Source organism: Thalassophryne amazonica, chromosome 18, assembly GCF_902500255.1.
Source record: "Thalassophryne amazonica chromosome 18, fThaAma1.1, whole genome shotgun sequence".
NCBI classification, from domain to species: domain Eukaryota; kingdom Metazoa; phylum Chordata; class Actinopteri; order Batrachoidiformes; family Batrachoididae; genus Thalassophryne; species Thalassophryne amazonica.
The window spans coordinates 13,584,676-13,596,528 of NC_047120.1; the positions used below are offsets into that span (position 1 = coordinate 13,584,676).

Sequence of the window (11,853 nt, forward strand, 5' to 3'; positions counted from 1 at the left end):
TAAAAAGTCTGTGGCTCACAGAGCTTTCTCTTAACTTGCCCCTGTTCTGTGGAATGAACTCCCTGCAACAATAAAACAGCCGGATTCTGTTGAGTTTCAAGTCTCGACTTAACACACACCAAGTCTCGACTTAACACACACTTATTTCCCCTTTCGTATGGCTAACATACTGGCATAGTATGTTACTATGCTTTTAACTCTTAAATTAATTTTATTAGGAAACGGAGCGGGCCGTGGCCTCAACTTTATCTAAATTCTGGGTCTTTTAGTGAAGCTTAGGGCTCGTGGCCAGCGATCACCTTAGTATTTCATCTGGTTTTTTTGTTGCTTGATACTTACAAATTGTGCTGTGTTTGTTGTTTTTCTGATGCCTGATTTGGTTTTTCTCTCTGTTTGAGGTGCGGCTCCGTCCAGGGATGGGTGTGGTGTCTGTTTCTGCGATGCTCCTGTCCTGTGCACCGGCAAAATTTCCTGTATATTTATTTGTTTTGTAAATTGTGATAGTAGCATGGCCAAAACAGAGGGTCGCCTCTTTGAGTCTGATCTGCTTGAGGTTTCTTCCTCAAATCAGAGGAAACCAGGCCACACTGTGGCCTGTGTGATTGGGCAATGGGTAGACCTTACTTGTATGAAACGCCTTGAGGCAGCTTTGTTGTGATTTGGCGCTTTGTCTTCATAAGGTTTGTGAAACATCTGCGAATAAGGCCAATTCTCTGGTTTGCCTTTTTTTGTGATTTCCAAAATGTGTTTTTTTGGTTTCAAGAAATCTGACACTAAGATGCCCAGATCTTTTTATTCTATTACCTGTTCAAGCGCTACACCATTTAACGTGTAAACATATTCTAAACTCTGTTTAATCTTAAGAACCATACACTTGGTAGCATTGAACTTCAATAACCATTGGTTAGACCAGCAACTCAACTTGTTTAGATCGTCTTGTAATAAATTACAATCTATTGGGGTCCAAATTTTACTATATATCTTGGTGTCATCTGCAAACATTTTAACTATGGACGAAACAATGTCTGGAGCATGAGCAGTGAGGTGGGGAGCTCCTTGTTTGATATTTTGTGAGTGGTTCATTACTTTTTCCCTGACGTTTGTTTTATTTTATTATTTTGAGTTTTTATTGTTTTATTATTTTGAGATTTTGGATACTTTTGTGGCCGCGTTTTTTGGTTGGGGTGGTGAAAGACCCCAACAGATTTTAAATGAGTCTTTCATTGGATTCAGGTGTGTTGGAACAGGGAGACAAGTGTGTCATGAAGGTAGATCTCGAGGACTGAACTTGGGCACCCCTAACATAGACTTTTTGACCAGAAATGCTAGGGCAGACAGAACAGGTTTTATAGGTATTTTTAGGCCTAAGCGACTATGCTTTTTGAGACTGGAGTCGGGCCCAGTACGAAGACCTTAATTACTCTTTAACTTATTCCCCCTGGCTTAGCTTTAGGCTAAGGGTACTTGGATGCATTGAATTGTAGGGTAGAGTTCTTTTTTAAACTCATATCCAAATTACAACTATTTTCTGACCCAAGAAGTGTTGACTTGCAGATTCATAGAGACTTGCCAATTGCTTTTTAAATCTACCTAGTCACTAAATCTGGAACTCATGACAGGGAGAGGTAGCAAAACTAGAGGTGATATAAATGCTAGAAGTCGAGGTGCTTCAAATCTTTTTTCCCTGGCTGAGCAAAATGACTGTCATTTGTGTTGGACCATATAAACAAATTTTCAGTAATGGTAGTAGGGACCAAATGTTGTGTTGTGAAAGATGTGAAAATTGGATCTGTAGAGACTGTGCAAATGTCCCTGAGGGAATTTACATTTTCCTTGCAACTAGAGATGATTTCCTCTATTTCTGTGAAGACTGTAAGCTGTTAGCCATTATTGTTGTACACACTGATGCAGACATAGAAGAGAAGTGCAAAAAGTACTGAGGCAGGATGGAAGAAAGAATAAATATAGTTGACGATGCTCTCCCATGAAGGCAGGTAAGATGGTTGTTGACAACCTAGCTGCTAAGATTTTAACACTGGAACAGAGTGTAAAAGGTGTAGCAAGAGATATTTCTAAAGTAAACACTGACATACACATGGTGAGATCTAAGGCAGAAGAGGAGGCTAAAAGAGCAAAGATCATCATTATTAGAAGCATCTAAGAGGTTGAAGGTAAAAATGACACTGAAGTGGTGAAGACCATCCTCAGAGATATTGGTTGCTCCGACTCAGTAAACGCAATAAAGGAAGTCAAGAGACTTGGGGCAAAGCAAGAAAACACAGTCAGACCACCTGTGGGTGATTTAGGCGACATAGGCCAGGAATCAAATACTACTGAACCCCAAACAGGTCAAGCAGACAATACTGAACAAGTATGAACTCAGATCCAAAAGTCTCACCCTAGACCCCTTAGAGTGGTCTTAAAATCAGAAGATGTTAGGAGGACCATTTTGAAAAATGCAACAAAGGTCCGTAGAGCTCAAACACCATGTGTATAATTCCAAACATATTTTCATCCTTCCAGATCAAACTAAACTGGAAAAGAACAGGACATAGCTCTTAGAAAACAGCTTAAAAAAAAAAAAAATCGAGAATAGCTGACCCAAATGGGAAATACATTATCAGGAGGTGCAAAGTAATAAAGACTTAACCTCTACTCAGACAAACTACCAACCACTTAAACTGGACAAACCTAGTACCATCACACCATTTTGTGTGTATGAGGAAAAACTGTGGCAAAGCAGAGTGACTTTAATTCTTGATTACAAGGGAAATATAATTTTAGAGAGAAAGACCAACAACGCCACCCAGGGAGATGGCCCCGGGACCATTCAAATCCAAATTATCCCAAAAGGCTACGCTAGGTTCATGAAATGAAGAGAGGTGGGTTATCAAAAATAGTAGTTTTATTTACCAAATTTAAAAAAGGAATACAATTACTTAAAACATGTTCTCAACATGACAAAATACCGTTTATCAATCACACATTCCAACGTCGACTTCTCATTGCACCCTTCCCATACAATTATTATATTGCACTTGTAAGCAGTTCTTATACTGCACTTTTCCACCAGTCTCATTATTGCATTTTGCCCAATCCGGTTAAACAGTTCACCTTTAACCTGGGTTTATGTGCAATGGGCAAAATGACTCAACCTGAGCACGAACAGAAAAAGAAGAAAAGAAATAAATAACAAAAGCAATGTTGCAAATCAGCCTCTGAATGTGCAAGAACTGCACCAGTTGAGAGCTCAACGGTTCTGGAGAGTGATGCACACACAGTATAGAGTGTTTTCATGTGGTGTATCGGTCATGTGATTTTGCGCCCCACGGACATTTTGGATTATGACGCGGTGGCCGCTGTGATACGCTACATGCATTTGGCGAACAACTGCAGAAGCTTCAACAATGGTCCACTTTTGTGCTGTCATCGTTTGTTCAAACAGAGGTGATAAAAATGAGGCAGGTTGCTCATTTTACAGGCTGCAAGCAGTATTGTGCATCAAGTAGTGGAGTGTTACGAGCTTTCTAAACAACACAGAGACCTGGCAGATCAGATCTCAAGGAAGCTTTAATATGGACAGAACCAACCAGACCGCCCGTAAATCCACCGGAGGAAAAGCTCAGAGGAAGTAGCTGGCTACCAAAGCTGCCTGGAAGAGCGCTCCGGCTACCGGCGGTGTGAAGAAGCCTCACTGCTACAGGCACGGCGCTGAGAGAGATCTGCCGTTACCAGAAATCCACCGAGTTGCTGATCTGCACATTGATCACGATAAACTGCTTTATCTCGAGAGTTTAAAGCCTTGTAATAAGTTCTCACTCTCTCCATTTTCTTTCATGCGCCAGCCGCGTAGTAATCCACGATGGAGACGGTAACTGTCCCGCAGCAAATCAGTCACATGATTGAAAACCCTCTATTGGACGCCGAACAACCTCATGTAGACAGACGAATGGCCCCTTTAACGAAGTGGCAGCTCCACCGTGGTTCTTTGTGCCTAAATAAGAAACATGAGCATGAATAACAACCACTTATCAATTACATTAACCCTGCCTGTGTGGCTGGCGTCTTACCTGCCGGTGAAGGCGTGTGCACCTGCAGACGGCAGAAGGAGGGGGACACCACAGAGGAATTTGAAGCAAAATCCCACAATAAACCAGGCTCTAGAGCAAATTTTAACATCAGCATAATACGGCTTGTACAAGCAAGACAATGAATGGACATACCACAGAAGAGAGCCATGAGCCCACGGCATGTCCCCGTCAGCACGCACTCCAACCAAACAGGTAAGAACCGCACACAGATGCCAGACTGCTACCCTGAACCCGAGACAAGCCTGATTAAATAACGTGACGTCAAGCAAGACCAGAGAAGAGCACAAGACTGACCTGGAAGAGACGACTGAAACACGCAGCCTTGGTGTAAAACTTGCCCCAAACAAAGTCACGACGAAGCGCACAGCACATCGCCACAAATTCCACTCCAGGTGGTGTGTGTATGCATGCACACTGTACACGCCCGAGCTTTCAAGGCCAAATCGGCTCTGCCCACCATTAAGGTGCATCGTGCACCGACATGCCACAACTGTAATTGATAGTATCGACTGATCGGCTTCATCAGTCCATCACCAAGCTGAACTGTCCTTCATTTATCATCATAAAGCACAGTTTGTCTTATTTATTTTTGCTGATATTTGGTGTTCAGTCTATAATAAGAACTCCAACACAAACTAACAGCTATCATTTGAGGGTGAGACGGGTTGAGTGTGCAGTGTCAGCACAAACCATTCGGAGGAAGGGGGTGTCAGCGCTCGGTGGCAAGTATGCTGTGGCCGAACACCGCCGTGTCAGTGGCTCACCACTCACACCGTGTCCCGACAAGATAAGCTACTTGTCGCTTGTATGTGCAGCTTGTCTTGCTGCTCCAACAAAATAGCTAGAAAGATCTGTGGGAAAATATCTTGTTTCTTGCATATCTGAAATATACCAAAGATTTTACTTTCTAGATAGTCCTTGCATTTTCTTCTTTTTGTTTTGTAATTCTTACTTTATATTTCTCTGTATTTTGACAACACTTTTGTATGAAAATGTGTAGTCCCTACAAGATGTATGTTTTTCAATATTTTACTGTTGTGTTCAATAAAAAAAAAAAAAAAAACTTGTCTTGCTGATGGCCACAAACTTCAGGAAAGAAGAAAGAGGACTGTGAATCCTCCAGAATGACATGAACTGAGTGCCATAAACTTATGTTAATTCACATTACAAGGAGAATTTCCCAACGTCAAAATTTTACTGTATTTTTGTTCTCTGTTTCTAAGAAGAAAAAAAAATCCCTCATCACATTTTCTGACGTCAAGGATGATAATCTATTTATATTGTTCCTAAACTTTTTAAAATGTGCAGTGTATGTGTGTGCAGTATTATATATATATATATATATATATATATATATATATATATATATATATATACACACATACATACATACATACATACATACACACACACACACACACACACAAACATACATACGAGGTCTGTGAGAAAAGTATCCGACCTTTTTATTTTATGCAAAAAATATATGGATTTGATTCATATGTTTTTACGTCAGCCAAGCTTGAACCTTCGTGCGCATGCTTGAGTTTTTTCACGCCTGTCGGTTGCGTCATTCGCCTGTGGGCAGGCTTTGAGTGAGCACTGGTCCAGCCCTCTCGTCGTTTTTTGATTGAGAGGAAATGGCGGAATGATTTGGGCTTTGTTCCATCAGAATTTTTTCAGAAACTGTTAGAGACAGGCAGCTGGAAACCATTTGGAAAATTCACATGGCTTTCGGTGACAATTTTATGGGCTTCACAGAGATTACGGAGTGTTACTACCGCTTTAAGGATGGCCCACAATGGCGCACGGCGCGCCGCGCTCCGAGCCACGATCGACAGGCAGAAACCACCATTTCATTTCTAAACGGATGGCTGTGTCGATCCGGGACCGTCATGTGCAATTTCTCTGGTTATCACAAGAGCTGGACATCAGCCATTTTCCGGCAGATTTCACTTTTAACAAGAGATTTTGTCATGGAAAGCCGCACGGAGGCTTTGCGCGTCACGACGGAGCTGCTGATGGAGCGAGACAAAGATCACCTCCGATTTGGAGTGTTAAAGGACAAGTTGGGACATGCCTATCTCAGCTTTCAGTGGCTTACCAGTCGAGTGAGCATAAGAAAAATTGTGGAGAGCTGAAAATGTCCTAACTTGTCCTCTGACACTCCAAAACGGAAATGTTCTTTATCTCGCTCCATCAGCGGCTCCATCATGACGCGCAAAGCCTCCGCGCGGCTTTCCATGACAAAATCTCTTGTAAAAAGTGAAATCTGACGGAAAATGGCTCAAGAAACACTATAAGAAATCAAGAAAAAAAATTGTGGCAGTCAGTAACGGTTACTTTTTTAGACCAAGCAGAGGGAAAAAAATATGGACTCACTCACTTCTGAGGAATAAATTATGGGATCACCCTGTAAATTTTCATCCCCAAAACTAACACCTGCATCAAATCAGATCTGCTTGTTAGTCTGCATCTAAAAAGGAGTGATCACACCTTGGAGAGCTGTTGCACCAAGTGGACTGACATGAATCATGGCTCTAACACGAGAGATGTCAATTGAAACAAAGGAGAGGATTACCAAACTCTTAAAAAGGGTAAATCATCACGCAATGTTGCAAAAGATGTTGGTTGTTCACAGTCAGCTGTGTCTAAACTCTGGACCAAATACAAACAACATGGGAAGGTTGTTAAAGGCAAACATACTGGTAGACCAAGGAAGACATCAAAGCGTCAAGACAGAAAGCTTAAAGCAATATGTCTCAAAAATCGAAAATGCACAACAAAACAAATGAGGAACAAATGGGAGGAAACTGGAGTCAACGTCAACATCTGTGACCGAACTGTAAGAAACCACCTAAAGGAAATGGGATTTACATACAGAAAAGCTAAACGAAAGCCATCATTAACACCTAAACAGAAAAAACAAGGTTACAATGGGCTAAGGAAAAGCAATCGTGGACTGTGGATGACTGGATGAAAGTCATATTCAGTGATGGATCTCGAATCTGCATTGGGCAAGGTGATGATGCTGGAACTTTTGTTTGGTGCCGTTCCAATGAGATTTATAAAGATGACTGCCTGAAGAGAACATGTAAATTTCCACAGTCATTGATGATATGGGGCTGCATGTCAGGTAAAGGCACTGGGGAGATGGCTGTCATTACATCATCAATAAATGCACAAGTTTACGTTGATATTTTGGACACTTTTCTTATCCCATCAATTGAAAGGATGTTTGGGGATGATGAAATCATTTTTCAGTATGATAATGCATCTTGCCATAGAGCAAAAACTGAAAACATTCCTTGCAAAAAGACACATAGGGTCAATGTCATGGCCTGCAAATAGTCCGGATCTTAATCCAATTGAAAATCTTTGGTGGAAGTTGAAGAAAATGGTCCATGACAAGGCTCCAACCTGCAAAGCTGATCTGGCAACAGCAATCAGAGAAAGTTGGAGCCAGATTGATGAAGAGTACCGTTTGTCACTCATTAAATCCATGCCTCAGAGACTGCAAGCTGTTTAATAATGCCAGAGGTGGTGCAACAAAATACTAGTGATGTGTTGGAGCGTTCTTTTGTTTTTCATGATTCCATAATTTTTTCCTCAGAATTGAGTGATTCCATATTTTTTTTCCCTCTGCTTGGTCTAAAAAAGTAACCGTTACTGACTGCCACAATTTTTTTTCCTGATTTCTTATAGTGTTTCTTAAAGCCAGAAAGTTTGAAATTACTTTAGTTTTGTGTCATATCTGTGATCTACTTTTTTTTCTACAAAATTAAACAACTAAATGAACATCCTCCGAGGCCGGTGATTCCATAATTTTTGCCAGGGGTTGTATTTTTTGCATAAAATAAAAAGGTCAGATTCTTTTCTCACAGACCTTGTATGTGTGTATATATATATATATATATATATACACACACACACACACACACACACACACAGTGCACATTTTAAAAAGTTTCACTGCAAAGCAGCCTTAGGAACAATTACGCCCCATTAAAAAAAAAATAGTTTATAATCCTTGACGTCAGAAAAAAGTGATGAGAGAGGCATTTTATTAAAAACAGCTTGCACACATAAGCGACAGTAGCCTAAGTTTCACGGCAAAGCAACCTTAGATCCCACCCCCACACAAAACAAAAGGTTATCATCATTGACAATCATTGACATTGATGAGGGATTTTACTGCCATAATTTTGGTTTATGTATTTTATTTTGCATTGTGCATAATTTACATGGTATTTGGGAGGTATTTTTTTTGCCAACTTCGGCTGTCTTCAGTCACAGCATATTCGCCACTGAGCGCTGACACCACAGATATACTACATCGGGTCGAGCCTGCCCCTGAGTGGATCGCAGCCCCGCCATCTTGAAAGGTTGAAGCGATGCAGCTGTCAGCAGAAAATGCACGCTCTGCGCTTGTAATCACTGTCGATTCTCTGGCTGACTTCTCCGTCGTTATTTACATTTAAGATGTGAAAACTTGTGCTTAGGTCAATTCAGCTACGTAGATTTGATTTCTGAAGTCAGATTTATCATAACTGTGGATCGCTTCTCCCGATAAGATGGCGAATAGAGTGTAAAGTGGAGCTCCTGTCACTAGAAAACTTGTGTCAACAGTCCTCTTTTTTTCTCTCTCTTTGTGCTTTGCCAGCAAAGGATTAGAAGGAAATCATGTGCAGAAGAGACAAAACAGGCAGGTAAAGCCAGAGCCAAGGCGAAGTCTCCCTCCTCCTGTGCTGGATTGCAGTTTACAGTTCACGTTTGTTGGGGCGGGGGCATCCTCCAGCTGCCCAGTGGTGCTGCTCTGGACAGTGGGAAGACTCGTATTATTCTCTGTCACCTGCAGCTGGCTGTCCGCAATGACGAGAAGCTCATGAGCGACGTTACTGGTCAGTTCGGGGATATCGGCGGTCAGGTGCTCGAGTGGCGAGCGCGGCTGCCGGGCAGGCGGGGGCTCCCCACCGCCCTTACTTGGCGGGTGGTGGGCGCGGCCGGCTGGGGGCTGCAGTCCAGCACAGGACAATTTCCTTCTAATCTTTCGCTGTCAAAGCACAGAGAGAGAGAGAGAGAGAAAAAAAGAGGAATCAGCCAGACAGTTGACTGTTGACGAGTTTTCTATTGACAGGAGCTCCACTTTACGCTCCATTCGCAGCCTTATAGGGAGAAAGGATCAACAGTTATGATAAATCTGACTTCATAAATCAAATCTACATATCTGAATTGACCTAAGCACAAGTTTTCACATCTTAAATTTAAATAACGGTGTAGAAGTTGGCCAGAGAATCGACAGTGATTCCAAGTGCAGAGCGTGCATTTTCCGCTGACAGTGCAAGACCGCTGCAGTGCTTCAACCCTTAAAGATGGCGGGACCGCGATCCACCCGGGGCAGGCCTTTTCTACAGCTCTTGCCTATCTAGTAAATCTGTGGGTGACACCTCCTTCCTCCGGAAGCTTTGTGCCAACACTTCATGCTCAACCACCCCCATTTTCTGAATGGTTTGTGCTGACCCTGCACACTCAACCCATGCGCAGTGTTGCCAACTTGGCGACTTTCTCGCTAAATCTGGCGACTTCCCAAACCCTCTTGATGACTTATTTTCTTAAAAGTGACTAGCGACTGGTATTGGTGACTCAGATCTACTCTCTATTCTCACTGAGCAGCAGCAGGTCTCCCCACCTCTGCTGCTGCATGCGCGATGCCTCCGCAGCTGTTCCTGCATTGAATGACAAACCTGACTTGAACTTGCTCAGCCTACTCACCTCATTAATTAGTCTCCAGACTTTGAGGATCCCTGGCCTTGAGAAGTTGTTATTCTGAGAAGTAATAGCCAATTTTAATGGCAAAACAAACAAGTTTATTTGGAGTTCAATATTATTAAGGTGTTTTTACTCACTTTTTTGTCTGTCACAACGTGTGTTTTTTCCCAACAAATACATTAACAGTAAAACGAACAGCAAACGAACAACGGACGAGGCCACAAAGAGGTAGAAAAAAAAATTGTACAATAAAAAAGTGAAGGCATTCTTTAAGATTAATTCTCTTCAAAATCATGACAGTTTTAGGACATCTGGGCGAGTCTATAAGCTCAATACTGCTTATATATTGTTCAAATTCAGCCAGAAGTCCATGTAAATTCCTTTTCGATGCTGTACATTTATGAATATGGAATTTACCAAACAATACTAAAACGTTGATAATGTATTCAATGATATCTCCCACGTTTTTTCCTACAGCATCTATCATACGATGTAAACAATATGCAAATAAGATGACGACGTCATTTAGCGACTTCTGGCGACTTTTAGGACATAAATATATATATAAAATGTACATTTTAAAAAAAAAAAGGGGCAGCCAATAGCTACTTTTCTTACTAAGGAGTTGGCAACAATGCTCGAGCGTTACTCTCACCTTCATTTGGATGTGGTGGAGTTGGTCTGAAATAAAGTTTAGTGGACAAACCTGCTCTGGATCAGCAAACTTCAGGCTTGAAAACAGCATCCAGCACGTTGACTAGTTTCTTCTCTTCTTTAAATCCATTCGTTTCTTCTTGCTGCTCTGCGATGTTTTTTGTTTCTACCAACTCAAATATCTCGGCATTAGCAGCAGTTAGCCGCTGTTTCAACAACCTTCTCAGCTGTTCCACCTTTTCGCGATAACTTCGTCTTTCTTCTTCTTCCAGTTTACTGTCGACCTTTGTGCTTCTGGAGCTCTTCAAAAACATATTCGAGAATCACATAATGAAGTTTGATCTGTTCAGAGAAGAGTTTCCAGCGTCTCCAGCTAACTAGCTTTAACCTCAGACGACAACAGGAAACAGTTCTTCTTTGTTGGATTTTAACGGCGGTTGAAAAAGTAACATAGGTGCATTACCGCCACCTATTGAACTAGTGAGTATGTGCGTTTTCCTGTAATCCTCACTCTGACCACTAGGGGCGGCATTGCACCATTTCGCTCTCTTCTTGTTTCCAGAATCTGAGGCGGAGTCACAGTCTGGATGCATCTGGTGTAGTTTTGTCTTTTGGACGGTCGTCTGCGTCTTTTTGTCTCTACTGTTGGCCGCTGGTGATCATGTAAATGTTTTTTAAGCTGTGGATGATGTAAATACATGTTAAAATGTTGGTTTATAGTTCGTTTCCTCGGTTTTTTCCTCCAGTTGTTGACTCCAATGAACACGTTAATTTGTGAAGAAAACGCTGTAATGTTGACTCAGAGTAAAAACGCTTTGTCGTGTTCTTGTATGAACTAATCTTAATAACTTGTACACTCCAGTGTTCAAAAATAAAAATAGCTAAAGTGATTCCACTGTTCAAATCTGGTGATAAACATGCCTTTTCAAACTACAGGCCAATCTCACTGTTACCACAATTTTCAAAAAATTTGGAGAAGGTATTTGCAAAGAGGCTAAATGATTTTATAGCTGAACATGTTGTGAAAGTGTCATGACACGGACCCACAACAGGGGGCGTTAATGAACGGACAATGGATAAGCCAAAAAGTAACAATTTAATGTTGTGAATCACACAACGATGTACAGACAATAACAATATAGTGACTGTCAATCATACACCAGGTGACGTGTGGGCAGGCTCGACGATAGAAGACGCCTGGCGAGAGAGAAGCCGGATCCACACAGCTTCCACCACCAACGGAGCTGAAGAACACCGGAGCCGCCAAGCCCTGCGCCCCAGGTGGCCGCTGTCTTCAGCAGTCAGACCCGGTACTGCTGGCAGAGAACAGAGACAGTCC

The 11,853-nt window shown here is 41.9% G+C and overlaps 1 long non-coding RNA gene across 1 annotated transcript; it reads left to right on the top strand.

Moving 5' to 3' along the window:
- The first annotated feature begins 1,860 nt into the window (after nucleotides 1–1,860).
- On the top strand, nucleotides 1,861–11,193 carry LOC117530348. The gene is made up of 3 exons (XR_004566337.1): nucleotides 1,861–1,872; nucleotides 8,858–8,862; nucleotides 11,117–11,193. It is a non-coding gene; the product is annotated as an uncharacterized LOC117530348 (long non-coding RNA).
- Nucleotides 11,194–11,853: the final 660 nt, after the last annotated feature.